Genomic DNA, 16,363 nt, shown 5'->3' with positions numbered 1-16,363 from the left:
CCTCATTCATCAGGCAGCTAGGGGAATTTCCCAAAGATCCTGACCAGTTAAAGATCTCACTCTAACTTTGCTGAACCACTTTTATTAATACGTGTATCTAGTCCAGTATCTGGAGATTATGTGAGAGTTCAAACTCTCAAATAATTTTATGCAACTTTAAATCCCTGGCACATAACACAGTGTCTAACATATATAACAAATACTCAAGTACAAGTGTATTAAATGATCTAAGCACCCATCTTCCCTAAATCAGGACCTTCTGCCAACCACCTTTCACATTCTATACTTCATCTCCCACATAAATTTCTATTTCTATTTTGAGAAATGCTCTTTCTTGATTTGCAAAGCAGAAGTACTCTCAATCCACCTCGGGTTATTAACTGTTATCATCCCTTCCTGAGACTTAGACTCACCACTCAAAATCCACAAACCCCAGAGGATGGTCTTTTAAAAACCCACGATTACAATTTTAAACATGAAAATAACCACCAGGGGAACAGGAAAACAGTTTCTCCGTAAGAGAGCATTAAAGTTTAATGTAACTAAATTTATGTTATTTAAAACTACTAAAGCAAAACTTACTTTATCCCTAAATAATTTTTAAGCACCTATGGTGTTTTATATATTATCGATACATTTTAGGTGACAGGACATCTAATGACTTAAAGACTTGGATATCTTTCTACAAGGAAATGCTCTCTCTCTCCAGAAAGCACAGTGTGTGTGGAGCACTGTGTCCTCTGTCGGCCTCCGCTGACACTGTTCTCAGTGCTGACTTTCTGGGGTGAAGCTGCTGAAGCACCGACACCTTGGGATTAATCATTAGATGTGAGGATGTTTTTAGAAGTGCAGTAGGCGGTACGGTGTGGGGGTGGCATGCAGTGAAGGGTTTATGGAAAAGAAAGTGGCAGCAGAAGTTGAGAAAGAATGAGAGAGTTCAGAGAGCTATTAACTAAGACTTCTCTACTTTAGAGATATGCCTGAGTTTTTCATCATGTTATCTCAAAAGGGTGTTTGCCTTGATTTCTAACATGAATAAATCAGTCCTGACCCAATTACCTCATTTCTAGCCATTTAAACACTTCCACACAACAAAGTGGCCAGACTGTGCTGTGCAGTGATCTGACTAGCTGCAGTGATGGGTTGAAAGCACAGCCCACTGCCATCATTAGACGTGAATTTCTCAGCTGTGCAGACACAGCCACAAGCTGGAATATGAATCAATACTACTTCTGACAGTTTTGTCTCAACTGCCAGGCCTATCAAATAGAATGCATCATTACTCCGAAGGCTGAGATATGCTTTGGGCTCTCAGGAGGCTACTGTAAGTTTGGTGTATGCCTAAAGAGTTGTACATGAAATAAAGACCTGGTGCATTTAAAAACTCATAAAGGAATCCAATTTAAAATCATAGTTATTGGTCAAATTAAAGAATAAATAAATTATTGTGCAAATTGTTTTTCTTCTGTTGCTGCTGTGTGTATGTATATGTGTGTGTGTGTGTGTTTTGCACCACACATGGTACAGTAAAAACCAAGCATGCAAACAAACAAAAAATTACACTGTTCTCTTACTAATAGACCAGGTCAACTCAGTTTGTATTCATTAACCTTTCACAGAATCTACTTATTTTGATGATGGAAATGTTTAGACTCTCACTATAGTTTATGGGAGTTAACTACGTTCAGTACAATGATCTCTCTACTTTGCACAGTCACATAGATTTCATGAGCACAGGCAGAGCATTGTAGAGCTCAATGGAATTGAGAAAATATCTAGCCCAGACTTCAGAACTCAATACCTGTGGTTTCTAGGTAGCTAACACAAGTACGTGAAGCTGTTGAGAGCAAATGACTTCTATGAAGCCTCAGTGTTGGAGAAACAGTAGGGAGTAGTGGAGACTGTAGTGTAATAAAGAGATGGCACACACAGCTATTCAGCTCCAGCTACAGAATGTGAGTTGGGTTTTTTTTTATAGTATGTATTCTGACTTTTAACTATTAACTTAATTAAAAATAAATATCTGCAGGCCAAATAAAACACAGTCTTCCTGCTGGGCTCACATACTGCCAGTTTCCAATTTCTGACCTTGTACCTACACCCTCAAACTTGAGGTGCTGGCAGGTTAGGTGAAGTGCACCAGGTCTCTGAGATGCTCATGGCAAAGCACTCTTCTGCTCTGAGAATCTATGTGTGTAGACAAGAAATCATCCCCAATATGAAGGAGGTTGCACAGGCATTTTTCACTCACTTACTCAGAGCTTAGCCCCTGACCTGACACTGATGGGTTTCTGCTCTCTGACTGCTTTCAGAGCACATTCAATGCAAAAACAAGACCAATTTTCCACACCCATTTGGCATGTGTAATTTTTACTCATTCAAGGATGCAGGGAAAATGCACAGTCATTTATTAACCTCAGCTCTGATGAAAATTCTTATTAGCATCAAAATTCTAGTTGCTTAATTTTACCTGCATTTTTCAAGGAGAAATAACTTAAAGGATTTGAAGAAAGGCATGGTTAGAGAACAATATAACTAAATATAAATTAAAAATTCATGCTATGTATAAAATAGCAGTTAGAAACAGCTTGTAATCACGGAAGCTTTACTGAAATAATTGAGCTTTAAACCATGTCTGGAGGGGGCTTGAAAAGTAGGGGGAAGACATGAGCATTCCAACCTGACATGATGGCAAAGGCAGTGACCAAAGTCGACAAAGTGGAACCTACAGTGAATCAAATATCTTGCATTTTTGAAAAGTATATTTCTTAAGAAGTGTATCATAAGAAAGCATATCCATATTAGAGTAAAAAATAAAAAAAATTCTTATATTATATTCAGTAGGACAGTATATGTCCCACACAGTCATAATTCAGAATACAAACTCAGATACAATAAAGAATTCTGAAGCCTGATGATAGGTGCCATATTATACTTAGGAAGGTAGACACCAGGGCACAAGATTACATTTTAGAAAAATTGTTGACTATAATTGAAACAAAAGAGATGTTCTGAGTACTCAGAAAAGATAGCAAACACAAACACGGGACTGCCTCAAGCATCTCATTTATGCAAAGTTGCACATTGTAAAGACAGAGAAGTGTGTCTCAGAGACACAATAATGGTTATTTTAACTTTAAGCTATTTAGAAATCAATATCCTGAAAAAATGATCAAGAATCTAGCCACATAAAATATCTTGATGATTTCCCCTAAACTAGATTTCCCAGTTTGCGGAATCATTTGTAATTCAGCCTTATAAAACATTATCTGCAATTCCTTTTCCTCCAGAAATTAGTAGATGCAAATGTGATTTTTCAAGGAGCTCTGGAGCACTCTGTCCAGCTGTCCACTGAATTAGAATGCTCAGGTCCCTAGAGGTGCCTGTGACTGTAGATTTTTACTCTCTAACCTTGAGTTTTCTTCAGGGTCAGTTTGGTTCTCCAAGTGTTGCAGGCTGCGAGTCCTTACTAAAGCAAACTTCCTGGCGGCAGCCTGGGTATACACTGGGTTTCAGATCCAAGAATCACCATTTTAAAATTGAATCTGGTGTGTGAGGCCAAGAAAGTGCCTTGCCTCTTATCACTCAGCTGATCCCTGAGTTTTCTGCTGCACCAGACCCTGGGGTCAGAGATCACTGCATTGTCCTTTAGAAAGTCTCACTGCATTTACTCTCAATGTCATAAGGTCTGCAAGTGCGTTTTGATTTCCTCCCCGCCCCCCCCTCCACCCCGCATCACTCAGGAGATGCTCTGACCTCTCTCTCTTCAGTCCTGCCCTCCCTCCCCTTAGCCAACAAGCAGCTAAGAGATCTAGATTTTAGTCCCAACTCTAATGGTGATTTAGGACAAGTTAATTAACATGTCTGGGACTCTTATGTTTTTATTTCCTTGTTCATAAAAGTAAGGTTAAATAGCAGTATGTATACCTGGCTATTAGGAACCCCACTTTACAGATTTGGACTCAGACTCAGTAGGTCATAGCATTTAACCTTTCAGTGAAGATCAGTTATGTTTGCTTGGGAGTAATGATTCAGGCCCCAAATTATGTCGCTAGCTTCAAAATAAAGCTGACCATTTAATTACAGACATAAAAAATACTAGAAATCTGTTACTGTGTTGCCATCTCTGATGTGCCCAGCTAAAATGGTGAAAAATTTTCTTAGTGGCAAATAAGACAGTAGGTACTCTAAACTGTAAAGCATATACATATTCCCCATGAAATTTATTGTCTTTTCAACTAAAATGCAGCCTCTAGATGTTTTATTACTTCAGTCTTGACTCTTCTGTGAAAAGGCTGGATTATCACTGACTCAAACATTTGGATGTGTAGAAGGGGGACGAAAGAAGAGTCCAAGACACCATCATAAAAAAGTCAATTTCCATCTTTGATGGCACTCCAGCTAAGTTAAGCTCATGAGTCTCTATTTTAACTGGCATTGTTCTTCTGGTTAAAGGTATAACTTTATTCAAAAGAGTATCAGAATCATAACATTGTTTTATTTCATAGGAAAGACAGAAGAGCTGAAAAAATCTCAACAAAGTTTTTCAGAAATACAAGTAAAGCCTTTCTTCTCTGATTTTATCTCCTTAAAGCAACTATTAGGGTATAGCAAAACACTGACGTTAATTTCCAAAAATGCATATTAGGTTCACATGTTGCTTGATTTAAGATGAGGATACGTCCAGATAAACCCGTAGTAACTTGAAAATATCACAAGTTGAAAATGTATTTAATACACCTAACCAACAAAACATCAGAGTTTAGCCTAGCCTGCCATAAGCCTGCTCAGAATACTTATATTAGCTTACAGTTAGGCAAAATCCTCTAACACAATGAGTACACTGTAGACTGAAGAGTATCCATTGTTTACCCTCATGACTGTGTGGCTGACGGAGCTGAGCTCACTGCCACTGCCCAGAATCATGAGAGAATATCACGCTGCATATCAGGAGGCTAAGAAATGATCAAAATTTGAAGTATGGTTTCATTGAATGTGTCTGGTTTTTGCACCATTGTAAAGTTGAAAAATGGTTAAGTTAAATCATTGTAAGTCAGGGGGACCTTTGTATTTAACTAAAATGATGGATAAGTCACAGAGAACCTGAGAAAGGAAATCCAACAGATTCTGCCCTTCCTTGGGGCAATGGGTTCCAAGTGGTCCATCTTCACAGGGCAGTCAGTGCTGAACACCAGGCCTTGCACCTCTGAGGCACTAAAAAAAGGAGACTTGTTGAAGAGAACAGAAGGATTTGCTCAATGTATGATTTGATCACCCTTGCCCCCTGTGCTAAAGATTGTACTTGTGGTCTGAGAAATGCTACAATGTGGTGTATCACGTAATTTTGATAGTTCAATCATGAAATGCAGTTGAAACAAGGCCTAGCCTGGAAATTATTACAAAAGAAATAAAAAGATGGCAGGAAATGACAGATTTATGATGTTATGGCTATTCTCTCCAGATCTTCTTAAAGTTAGGGAAAGGAATCTTAGCTATAAAATAAATAGCAACTCTTGACTAATATTTTAGCCTAAACAGAAATTCTGCTGCAATCCTCTCCCTACAACTTAATGCTCATTTTTTCTTTTCTGAATGATTCTTAATAAACTTCACATTATGCCACCTCATTCATCACTTCCTTCTTGTATATCATCGGCTCTTTTTCACTGCCCACACAGATCTGTCCGTCTTTCATAAACTAGCTCAAGTTCCACTTCCTCCTCGATGCTTTCTAGACTAGTTAGTCCCCAAGGATCTCTGTCTCCTCTAACTTTACTGCCATTAATTTACTGGTAAGTCATAATGTCTTACCTTTCTCCAGGCAGTACTGCTATTCAGAATTTTACATAAATGCTTACATACCCAATCTCCTAGTCGACCCCTGGGGTCTTGCAAACTGGAAGCATCTGTTTTTTGATTCACTTAAAGTGGTCACTTTCAGATTTTTTGGAACATGATGCATAATAAGATACATATTTTTACATCATAGTCTAGTGTGTACATACCTATAAACATATATTTAATTTAAAAGTTAAATGAACAATACTTATTTATCTTTCTATTTTACTTTATTTTTTGAAAATAAAATGCTAACATAACCAATAAACTAACTTCACAATGGGTTGTGCCTAGCTCTAGAAGGGCACTTGTTGATTACTGTGGGATTGTTGTATATGTTTCCCTCACTTAAAAACATAATTACAAATTGTATGTGTCTTTTGGGCTTTCTGTTCCTCAGTTATGCTTTTGTTCATTCGGTTTCTCTTTTTGAGTCATCTGGGACAATGAGATGCTTGGAATATACAGTATGTTTCATCCTTTTCCCCTGAACACTGTTGTCATAAAAATAAGATTCCCTGCATTTCTATAAAACTAATTTCTATAAAAATAAAATCTCCATCCACTCATTCTTTTTTGTTTTCACAATATGCAAAGTAGGTGGTAGACATTCTGTAGATGAAGAAATTGAGGCACAGAGAAGTACGATTTTCTCAAGGACACTTATCCCTTTCTACCAGTCTATTATAAACAGAGGTAGCTACACTGTCTAGTTATGTATCTGAAGCATACAGGCTTGGGTAACGTGAACAACATGGAAGCTCGATATGAATACATTTACCTAACGCCTTTGGATCAAATGGTTGACTAAGCAGATGAGCTAGTGGCTCTTCTGAACTTTAGCCTAAGGATGGATCAGCGTCCTTCTCTATCTTCATCTTCCCATCTTTACCTGCTCACGGATTTTCAACCACCTAGAGCTACTTCTTCTTCCCGAGGCCCTGAATATTTGGTCACTGTACCAGGATTGCCCTTCTCTCTCTTCTTTATCGGACTACTTCCTCCTCTTCTTCATGTGCCTGGGGACTGTCCTTGCCCCCTTGCCCTCTCCACCTCCACAGCTGGTGTCCATAGCACCCTGTGCTGGCCCTGTCACAGCACTTAACCAGCTGTTAGTCCCTCTCTCCCAAAGGCTTGCATGCTGAGACTCTGTCTTGTTCACTCTTCAATTCCACAATCTAGGACTACATTTAGTTCAGGGTAAATATATTGTGAATGCATGAATGAACCAACAAATGAGTGTATGAAGGGTAGAAACAGTTGCCACTAACAGAGTTCAAGTGTAAGCTGGGACTGGAATTGTCTATCTTGACTCTCTGAAGCCAATTGTTTTTATGGTTTTGTGACTCCAAACCAATATTCCCTATAAGATGCAGGTTTTGTGGCTGAAAAATTCATACAGTGATGGATAGCTGTATCTAATGTGTTCTTTTAAGTATCTTTGAGGCACAAAGAAATGTTGCAGAGACAAGTAATTAAGTAAAATGGGCAAGTGTATTGAGGCCATTTTAAAAATTCAAATTTCAAAAACAGCTTATTGGAACTCACCCCAACTTCTAATTAAGACTGATCCAAAGCTATGCACTTAAGATTTTTGCCCTTATCATTTTCAAGGAAATCTAGTTAGCGATTAGGTAAAGCCTCACCACATCACAACACACTCTACATGGCTCTCTATGACTTCCTCGGCACTGTTTCCAAAATAAATTCCAATGATATAACACCTAGACTTGCAATGGTAATTACTACTTATTTTTCTGTTTATGAATTAACAACCTATTTCCTGTACTAAACACATACAAAAACTTGAAAAATGGTGATTCTAGTTTAAAGGACCATTCTATAATCCAAACCCCTGCCATTTGCAGATAGAAAAGATTTTCTTGCCTTTATACTGTGACTCATGTATCTTTATTCCCACAGTTGTTACTCAGGGCAGGCCAATGGTGAAAACAATGGAAAAGAAACAATAGTTTATAACTGGAAAATAAGCACACTTGGGAAAAGTACATTCAAATCATTATCAAAGTAAAATATGCAGCAGCACCAACAAGAGCAAACAAAAGCCCACGCGAGAGATGTGTAAATATTTCATGAGGCTAAGCCTTAATCAACTCTCTCTCCAAATCTTGCTGGTGTTGTAAACACTTCAGTCTCTTCCCGTCCCACCATGACCCAGATTCCTTGTGAAAACAAAATGCAAACATGGACCACTGGATCTTTAACAAGTGTGTTGTGAAAAATTTTTAGATGGAGCATATCCAAAGTATCGATTTAACAAGAAGGAAAAGATACCTTAATGAGAGATGGTTGCTTCTTGGTGACTCTCAGGGTGTTGGTTCTGTCCTTCTCCTCTAAACCCTTGCCTTTTCTCCACTACCTCTCCTGCTTTCTGGACACTCACAACACCTTAACCTTGAACTGCCCATACTTGAAGCAGCGACTTCTCCCAATGCTCCTCTAGGTCTTTAACCCTGACAGGTACTTGCTGCTGCCTTCCCACACCCAAAATTCACTTTCCAGTACCTAAATACCCCCCTTTCCCCTCCCCTTCCACTGCCCATTGTTGCATGTGAAATGTTGCCTGTATCATTTAGATCTGCCTGGATAGCATGAAGATCTGTTGTGTATATTGGTTAACAATGTTCTTTAGCTCTTTCTAAAATTTATCTCCAAAGAGCCATTTATAGCTTCTAGTCTCTACCCTGATTTAATCTGGTTCCAAAGTTCACCTCTAGATACTGAACAGGTCTCTACAGTGATTTCCTTTTATCAACCTCTGCCTGCCCTTCTTTTCTCTCAGACTATCTCAAGAAAGACTATATATGTGTACTTGGTTTTGTGTGTGTACACACACACACATAAACACATATTTTATATATAACTACAGTGTTTCGACCTTAAAGGGAATAAGCTTAGGAAAATAAGAAACATGCTGGTGTAGTATTGCCAAACACACACACGCACGCGCGCGCACACACACACACACACACACACCCATTAGGATATTCACAGTGTGCAGACCCCATTGATTATAAATCCCCTCGCCCAAGAACAAGAACAACAGTGTCTTCTTCCATTTACCTTCAACGCCAGAGCCTAAGGGAGTAATGACCTTGCAGGGAAATTTATCACCTGCGAGAAAGACCCTCCTGGAGCTCAGGATGGGATGGGGACAAGAGCAACAGGCAAAGGATCACCAGGCAAGATGTGGGACCCAATCCACCCCCCATCAAGCACCAAGCACACCTTTGCCCGGTCACCCGGGGTTGGACACTAGGCTGAGGTGGTACAGGGAGCGTCTCCTACCTGAACTCACCAGGCTCTCCCCGGCGCGAGAGGGCCACTGCTTTTGCTGTGGCAGGGGCTTCCCGTCGCATATCCCAGCCAGCGATTCTCGGCGCCAAACGGATGGCTCCGGTGTGCTTGGGAGCGGTGGTTCTCTTCAGCCCTGTTCCGGGAGCAGCTGGGTGCTTGCAGGAACTGAAATTACCGTGCAAAGAACAGAGGCGGCGCGCAAAACCCGGGCGGAGACCGCTGGGGCCACCCCCACCACCGGGCTGCAATCGCGGCCTCGGGGAACAGACCAAATTGGAGGTGGGCGCTCAGGTGCTGGCCTGCTCATCCATTAGGCCCGGGGTGCACCCGTCTGTCCTTGTAGGGCAGCGCAGCGGGGCCGGAGCATCGGAGCCAGGGGTGGCAGCTTCTTCGGCGGCAGTGGTAGCCACGGAGGCAGCAGCAGCAGCTGCAGGACACCGAGCTCCGCCCCCACTGCACCCCCGCCCAGCCTTCTGAGGGAAGGGGGTTGCAGCGGGTGGCGGCTGCTGCGTGCCAGCGGGTGGCTAGGCAGGGGCAGGCAGGTTATGGTTCTGCTGCAAGGAAACTAGAGGCAGGTGGGAGGTTAGGAAAGGAATTTAGCTGGAGAGCTGGAGCTGAGAGCGACTGAGCAGGAATTTTGGACCTTGCTCGCTGCCACAGGTCACCAGACTCCATGGCTGTGTCTAGACTTTAGCAGAAGGTTTCTTATAAAGCCATGTGCGGCAAAGATCTGAAAGCAAAGAGACCACATGACGTTTAATGCGTGTTGCAGAATGTACAGTATCCTGGGTATTTGGAGAGAGTATTGCTGAGAGTGTTCCTGTCCCCCTCCTGGTACCTTTCTCGGCACCTCTCCCACCTCCATGGGCGTGCATGGCTTGGGGAATTGCCCTGTTGAGAGGCTCCAGCAATATTGGATGAGTGTGTAGTCCCGTTAGCAGCTGTAGATGGTGCAAAATGATACAATGAAAAGAACTATTATTAAATGAGTGTTTGTTGGCAGGCATTGTGCAAAATGCCTTATATGTGCAGTCTCTCTAATTTTTGTAACAAACCAATGTGGTGGGTATTCTCCAATTTGTTGATGAGGCAACAGGCGTTGATGATTTAGACACTGCCTGAGGTCACACAATAGTAGCTTGCACAGCTGGAATTCAAACTACTCCAAAATAGATTCTCTCAACTAGTACACAGGAAGCACCCAAGGATCTTGTCAAATGTAGATTCTAATTCAGTCGATCTGGAGTGGACCTTAGGGTCTGCATTCCAGTAAGCTCACACATGATGCCCATGCTGCTGTCAAAGGAACAAAACTTTCTAAGTTTCTCCTTTCATGCCAGTTGTAGTTGATTGATAGCAACTTCCTAAAGGTAGGTTAAGAAGGATTCAAAGGCTGTGTCTTGGCTCTTGAACAAAGGATTCTGCAACAAATGATCCCCTTTCAATTTGGTTGATGAGGGGAAGGTTGTGACAAGTGTGCTGGATGGCCACCCCCACAGTAGGCCGCTTCTAGAATGGTACATTTGATACAGGAGCGCTTAGAGTGTGATATTTCAGGTATTGGTACACTAAGGGTAGATGTCTCCATTCCAGTTCTCGCCCTCATTAAGAAAACCTTAAGTCAAAGTTTTATACCTAACATTTGTATAACATAAAACACTTTACAAAGTGCTCACATGAGTAAATTGTATCTGTCATCGTAACAACACTGCAAGGCAGGTATAATTTCACTTTGTAGGAAAGGAAACTGAAGTAGAGAGATTTTCTTGAGGTTGCCAATTAGGATGTTTGTCATGGAGGCCAGATTGTGACAGATCTCTAGTTGAGGGCTGTTTTCACTTTACCACTGTATTAGTTTCCCACTGATGCTGTAACAAATTACCACAAGTTTAGTGGCTTACTTCAAGACAGATTTATTATCTTACAGTCTGGAGGCTCAAAGCCTGAAAATAGGTTTTATAGGACTAAAATCTGAGATTCAGCAAGGTGATGCATTCCTTTCTGGAGGCTTTGTGGGGAGAATCTTTTCCTTCCTTGTTTTTTTCCTGCTTCTTTAGGCAGCCTGTATCTTTGGCTTGTGATCATATTGCTATGAACTCTGTTTCTGTTGTCTCATCCCCTCTGACTCCTACCCTCCTGCATTCCTCTTATAAAGACTCTTGTGATTACCTTGGGTCACTCTGGATTAATCTAGAATATCTCCATATTAAGGTCCTTACCTTAATTACACCAGCTAAGGTCCTTCTGCCTTGTAAGTAAGGTGGCATATTCATAAGTCCCAGTGATCAGGATGTAGATATTTTTCAGGGTCATTATTATGCTTCCCCAAACCTCATTTAGTACTTATCCTGTAGTTCCTACTATGCCTTATTCATTCTTTTCTTGATTTCTCAGACAGCTGGGAAGTCATTTCAATGAAAAAAATTTACTTGAAAGTCATTCAAGAGATAATAATAAATGTACACTGACAAGAAATACCCCCAAGGTCATGAAAAAGCCATCAGGATGCACAGGAGTATGGTTATGAAAAGTGCATGTAGTATTAGGAGCTGCTTGTTGGTCTGAATGACACTGAGGTCATCCTTATGGGAAGTCCTAACCACAGTTAAAGGCATTTGTTAGCAATACATAATTTTCAAAATTCTGCTTCTCAAAATTACACTGTTCCATGATAAATAAGATAATCCAACATTCTTACAAAATTGAGTATAACACCAAATTCTGAACAGAGTGAGAGTTTTCAAAGTGATAATGAAGCTAAACCAGTATGCCAAGGAAATCAATAAATATTATTAAACATTTTTTATGCTCAAGGCACTTATAGACTCTGACATATAGAAGTTTTTTTAAAAAATTTCATTGGGGACACAGAATTTATGAAAAATGAAAACTGAAATAGAAGAAACAAAAGAAGCAACATGGGATGGTGCGTGATTAATTGCCAAGTGTATTATATAAAACGAAAATTTTATTGGGAAGTTAGGCTTTTACAAGGGAATGGGGATAAAACGAGAAAGGTAGATTGGATGGTTGTGTTGTGAAGGAATTTAAATGTCAAGCTAAGGAAATTAGACTTAATCCTCAATAATAATAGTGACAATACCTTACATTCACTCAGTGCCGAGTAATTTAACAAGTGCTTTCTACATGTTTTCAGTCATTTGACTTCCTCCCTTCCGCCCCCAGAGAAGCAGGAAAGTGCAAACACACAGCACACACCACATGGGGAAGGAAGTGCAAGCCACCTCTCGATGAGATTTTCCTGACCCATCTATGTAGAACAGCAGCTCTCCTTCCCACTTACCTGCTGTTCCTCTATCTTCCTTCCCCTGCTTTGCAATTTCCATTAGACTGACTACAACCTCTCGATAGAGTATGGTATATGTTTATTATGTGTCTACTGTCCATGGGAGTAGGGACTCTGTCTATTTTGTTCACTTTTATATCCCTATGGTCTAAAGCAGTGCCCAACACTTATTGAGTACTCAGTGCTTGTTGAATGAATCATTATCCCCAATTTACAAAGAAGGAACCAAAATGCCAGATGTTTAAATGACCACCACTACATCCCCCAGCTGTTAAATGCCTTTACCAAGACTGAAGCCCAATGTCCAGTCCAATGCTTTTTGATACCATGTTTTCTTTCTGAGTGAAAGCTTGTTAGTGGTGTTTAAATAAGGGCAGGAATGTATTTTTAAAATGATAAGAATTTGAGACTAGAGTCTTCTCCAAATGTCACGTCTTTTCTGAAAACTTCATCTATTTAGCTGGATTGGTAAGAAGCACTGGTGGGGTGGAGGAGAGAGTAGATTTGGAGGGCTGACATCAGCTCTACACTAGTTGGCACCGAGGTCTGCTGTATGTGTTTTGTAATCATTCTCCAGTTAATCCACGTCTGACTGTCTTGACACTCTGTATTATGGGACTTTTGGATGCAGAAACCATAACTAGCTTTTATATCCCTGCATTTTGCCCAATACTGGGCTCTAAATAGACTTATCATGGCATGGTTACAAGATGGAGTTCATCTCTCCAAAAATCATACCATTACAAAGTGCATTCAAGACAGTGTAGGGAATCTGAACATGCCACCACAAAATATGGCACCTTGGCATAAGGATTGAGTTGGAGGCAAATGGGAATTAACAGATACAAAAAGAAGCCTTCTTGGAGCTTCCCTTATCTGACTAAAAGCAGAAATTCCGAGAAATGAGGACAGCCACAGATCCCCTCTTCAGGGGAAGTTTTATGGCCATGAAGAAGAGAGAAAGTAAGCACCAAAAGGGATCTGGAAATAAATCTTATTAAAAAAGCCCATGTCTTCTGTTATGTTCCTCTTTGCACAATTTGCCACCCCTTAAAGTCTATACCTCATTTCCTTCATTTTATCACTTTCTCTACAAATTTATTTCTCTTTGTTAAGATGCTATATAAGCCCAAGTTCTGACCACCCCTTTGAGTTACTCATCACTGAGTTTCTCCTGTACATGTTAATAAACTGTTTTTTTTTTCTTGTTATTCTGTGTTTTGTCTCATTTGTCAGGCCCTGGCCAGTAACCTAGGAGGGTAGAAGAAAAATGTTTTTGTTTGTTTGTTTCTCCTTTATAACAGGAAGAAAAAAAATTCCAGTGGAAAGGGGAACCTCTATTACTTTTTTCATGAAAGAAAAAAAACATTTCTCAGAACCCACTCACTTACTTCCAAGTCATTGACCAGATTTTGGTCACCAAATCATTAAGGCAGGATGTGAAAGTGAACACCTAGCAAGAAGAATGGGCTTGCCTTGATTTTTGTAGGCCAGACATCTTGGTGCCCCAATAAAAATGGGGGTTCTATTAGTAAAAGAACCCCAGTTAGTATGAGAGAAGTAAGGTAGGCCCTAGAATCATCATTTTTCATAGTGAATCAGTATAGAAGCAGTGAAGACTCACATTAAAGTCCATTTTGATGTTATCTGACTGCATTTAGATTCCTGGAAGAACATGGCAAGCCATGTAAATCAGGCTTCTAAGTATTTTCCTCCTCCCTTCCCCTTCTCACTTCCTTCCTTCCTCTTTCTTTCCTTTCCCTTCCTTCCCACCATTCCTCCCTCCCTCCCTCCCTCTTTCTTTCTTTCTTTCTTTCTTTCTTTCTTTCTTTCTTTCTTTCTTTCTTTCTTTCTTTCTTTCTTTTCTTCCTTTCTCTCTCTCCCTCTTTCTCTCTTTCCTTCTTTCTTTTGACTAATAGACTCATATTCATTGATGACCATATTAAGATTATGATATCCACTTGGCTTAGTTTTTCTATGGCTGGTGTTCACTATGCTGTGGTAGCTGAGACATTACAGATTTTCATGTTGGAATCTGAATACAAATTGGCCAAATACATAATGTGGACTCACATCTAGTTTGTCTGCCATGTATTAAGCCTACTTTATTGGCATGGGTGAAGGCAGAACCAACCATCAGTCCATAAAGTGCAAGGAACACAGTGGAACAGAACTTCTTAAAGACATGATTCCCTGCCCTAGGAGACAGAGCTCTAAGTGTTCTAAACATGAACATTTTACACAAACACACACATATGTGTGTATATATATATATAAAAAATTTATATATGTATATACATTTAATTTATATATGATGTGTTATGCATTTATATATATCAAAGAAAGCATATATATGTACATAGGGGATCCCAAAAGTATAGATACATAGATAATATATTTAATTTTTTGTAGGTTGAAGGTGTCACTGACAAGATTATATTTGTCTAGATGTGTTAATTTTATGGAAACCTTTTATACACATGAAGCATGAAAAGAAAAGACTTCTATAGTTAAAAAAATTATTTGATTTCCCTAATCAAGTTTGTGCTTTTATTTCCAGGAGTAACTTGTCTTCCAAAATACACATTTACAATAAGGAATCTTTGTAAGACATTTCTAGAAGTTACATAATGAAGCATATCAGTGTGAAGTGGGTCTTTTTCCCCTATGGCAATAATGTTACCATAGGCCTGGCTTCTCTGATCAGGAATTCAATAAAAAAAATGATTCAGAACTCAAAACTATCAAATACCAAAATATTCACAGTCCTTTAAAATACGATTTTGTTCTAAATTCCATACAATGAGTCAAGTCTATAAAATGATGTCAATGTGTATATCAGTTACTCAAGGAATCTCAGTGTAGCACAATGTACTTATGTAACACAACATTTTAACTGTTCTGTTTCATAATGACTTATTTAAAACAAATAATCCAACTCTAATAACCATTGCATTAATTATACATGACTGAAGGAATAATTTTGTTTGCATTCTTATGATGCAGAAGGGATTGGGAGAAATAATGTTTTGCCAAATTCTTACTACAATTTCTTAGTAAGTTTGAATTATTATACATTTTTTTCTTGGTAAATTTTCCTGCTGCAAGAAGTCATCTTCAAAATCATGAATAGCTTTGACTAATGGACTTTTGTTATGATTCTACCATATGCCAGACACCATACCAGGCAATGAAGACACAAAATTGAATACACATAGCCTTGCCCAGGAGGAGTTCATAGTTTTGTGGGGGAGAGAGATGCATAAATAGTAGATTTCCACATAGGCATGAGAAATGCATGAGGCACCATAGAGCACAGGGGAGCTGGAGTGTGGGAAAAACGAGAAACCTGGAAATGAATCTTAAATTGAAGATATATAGGAGTTAGTGGGATGAAGAAGTAAAAGGAACAGGAGACATTTTAGAGAGTCTAACTTGGGCTGTGCTCAAGATTGGGTCATTTGAAGACAGAGCTTTTGCAGTATTTACATCCTGGAAGTCCTTATTAAGAAACATAGTTCATTCAATAAATGCTTACTGAGTGTTTTATTATGTATTGGGCAATGTCCTAGGTGCTACAAATACAATGATTAACAGATACAAAAGTCCCTGACCTTTACATTCTAATGGGGGAGATAGATAAAAATTGAATGAACAAAAAAATATATGCTATGATGTCAGATATGATGAATGTCATAAAGGAAGAAAAAGGTAAGGGACTAGAGAGTGATAGGGTGTTATTTTAGATGTGGATGGGGCAGTAGTCAGGGAAATTCTCAAGAGGCAGTTTTGAACAGAAAAAAGTTAGGTTAAAGGCCATATGAATATGAAGTGGGGAACAGCATTTCAGATACAAGAACAGCTTGTATGAAGGCCCTGAGGCAGAACCTTGGCTTGGTA

General features: G+C 39.6%; 1 protein-coding gene across 2 annotated transcripts in view; it reads right to left on the bottom strand.

Annotated features, from left to right (window-relative positions):
* The window catches only part of GPRIN3 (GPRIN family member 3), a 67,790-nt gene extending 58,207 nt beyond the window's left edge, over positions 1-9,583 (bottom strand). For both annotated transcript variants that reach the window (XM_036026518.1, XM_028506924.2), the window contains exon 1: positions 9,148-9,583. The gene's annotated coding sequence lies outside the window, so the exon portion shown is untranslated. The remainder of the gene's footprint in view (positions 1-9,147) is intronic.
* Positions 9,584-16,363: the final 6,780 nt, after the last annotated feature.

Source organism: Phyllostomus discolor, chromosome 1 (genome assembly GCF_004126475.2).
Source record: "Phyllostomus discolor isolate MPI-MPIP mPhyDis1 chromosome 1, mPhyDis1.pri.v3, whole genome shotgun sequence".
Lineage (NCBI taxonomy): Eukaryota > Metazoa > Chordata > Mammalia > Chiroptera > Phyllostomidae > Phyllostomus > Phyllostomus discolor.
Note: the sequence above shows the minus strand (reverse complement) of the source record. Positions and strands in the feature narration are given on the sequence as shown.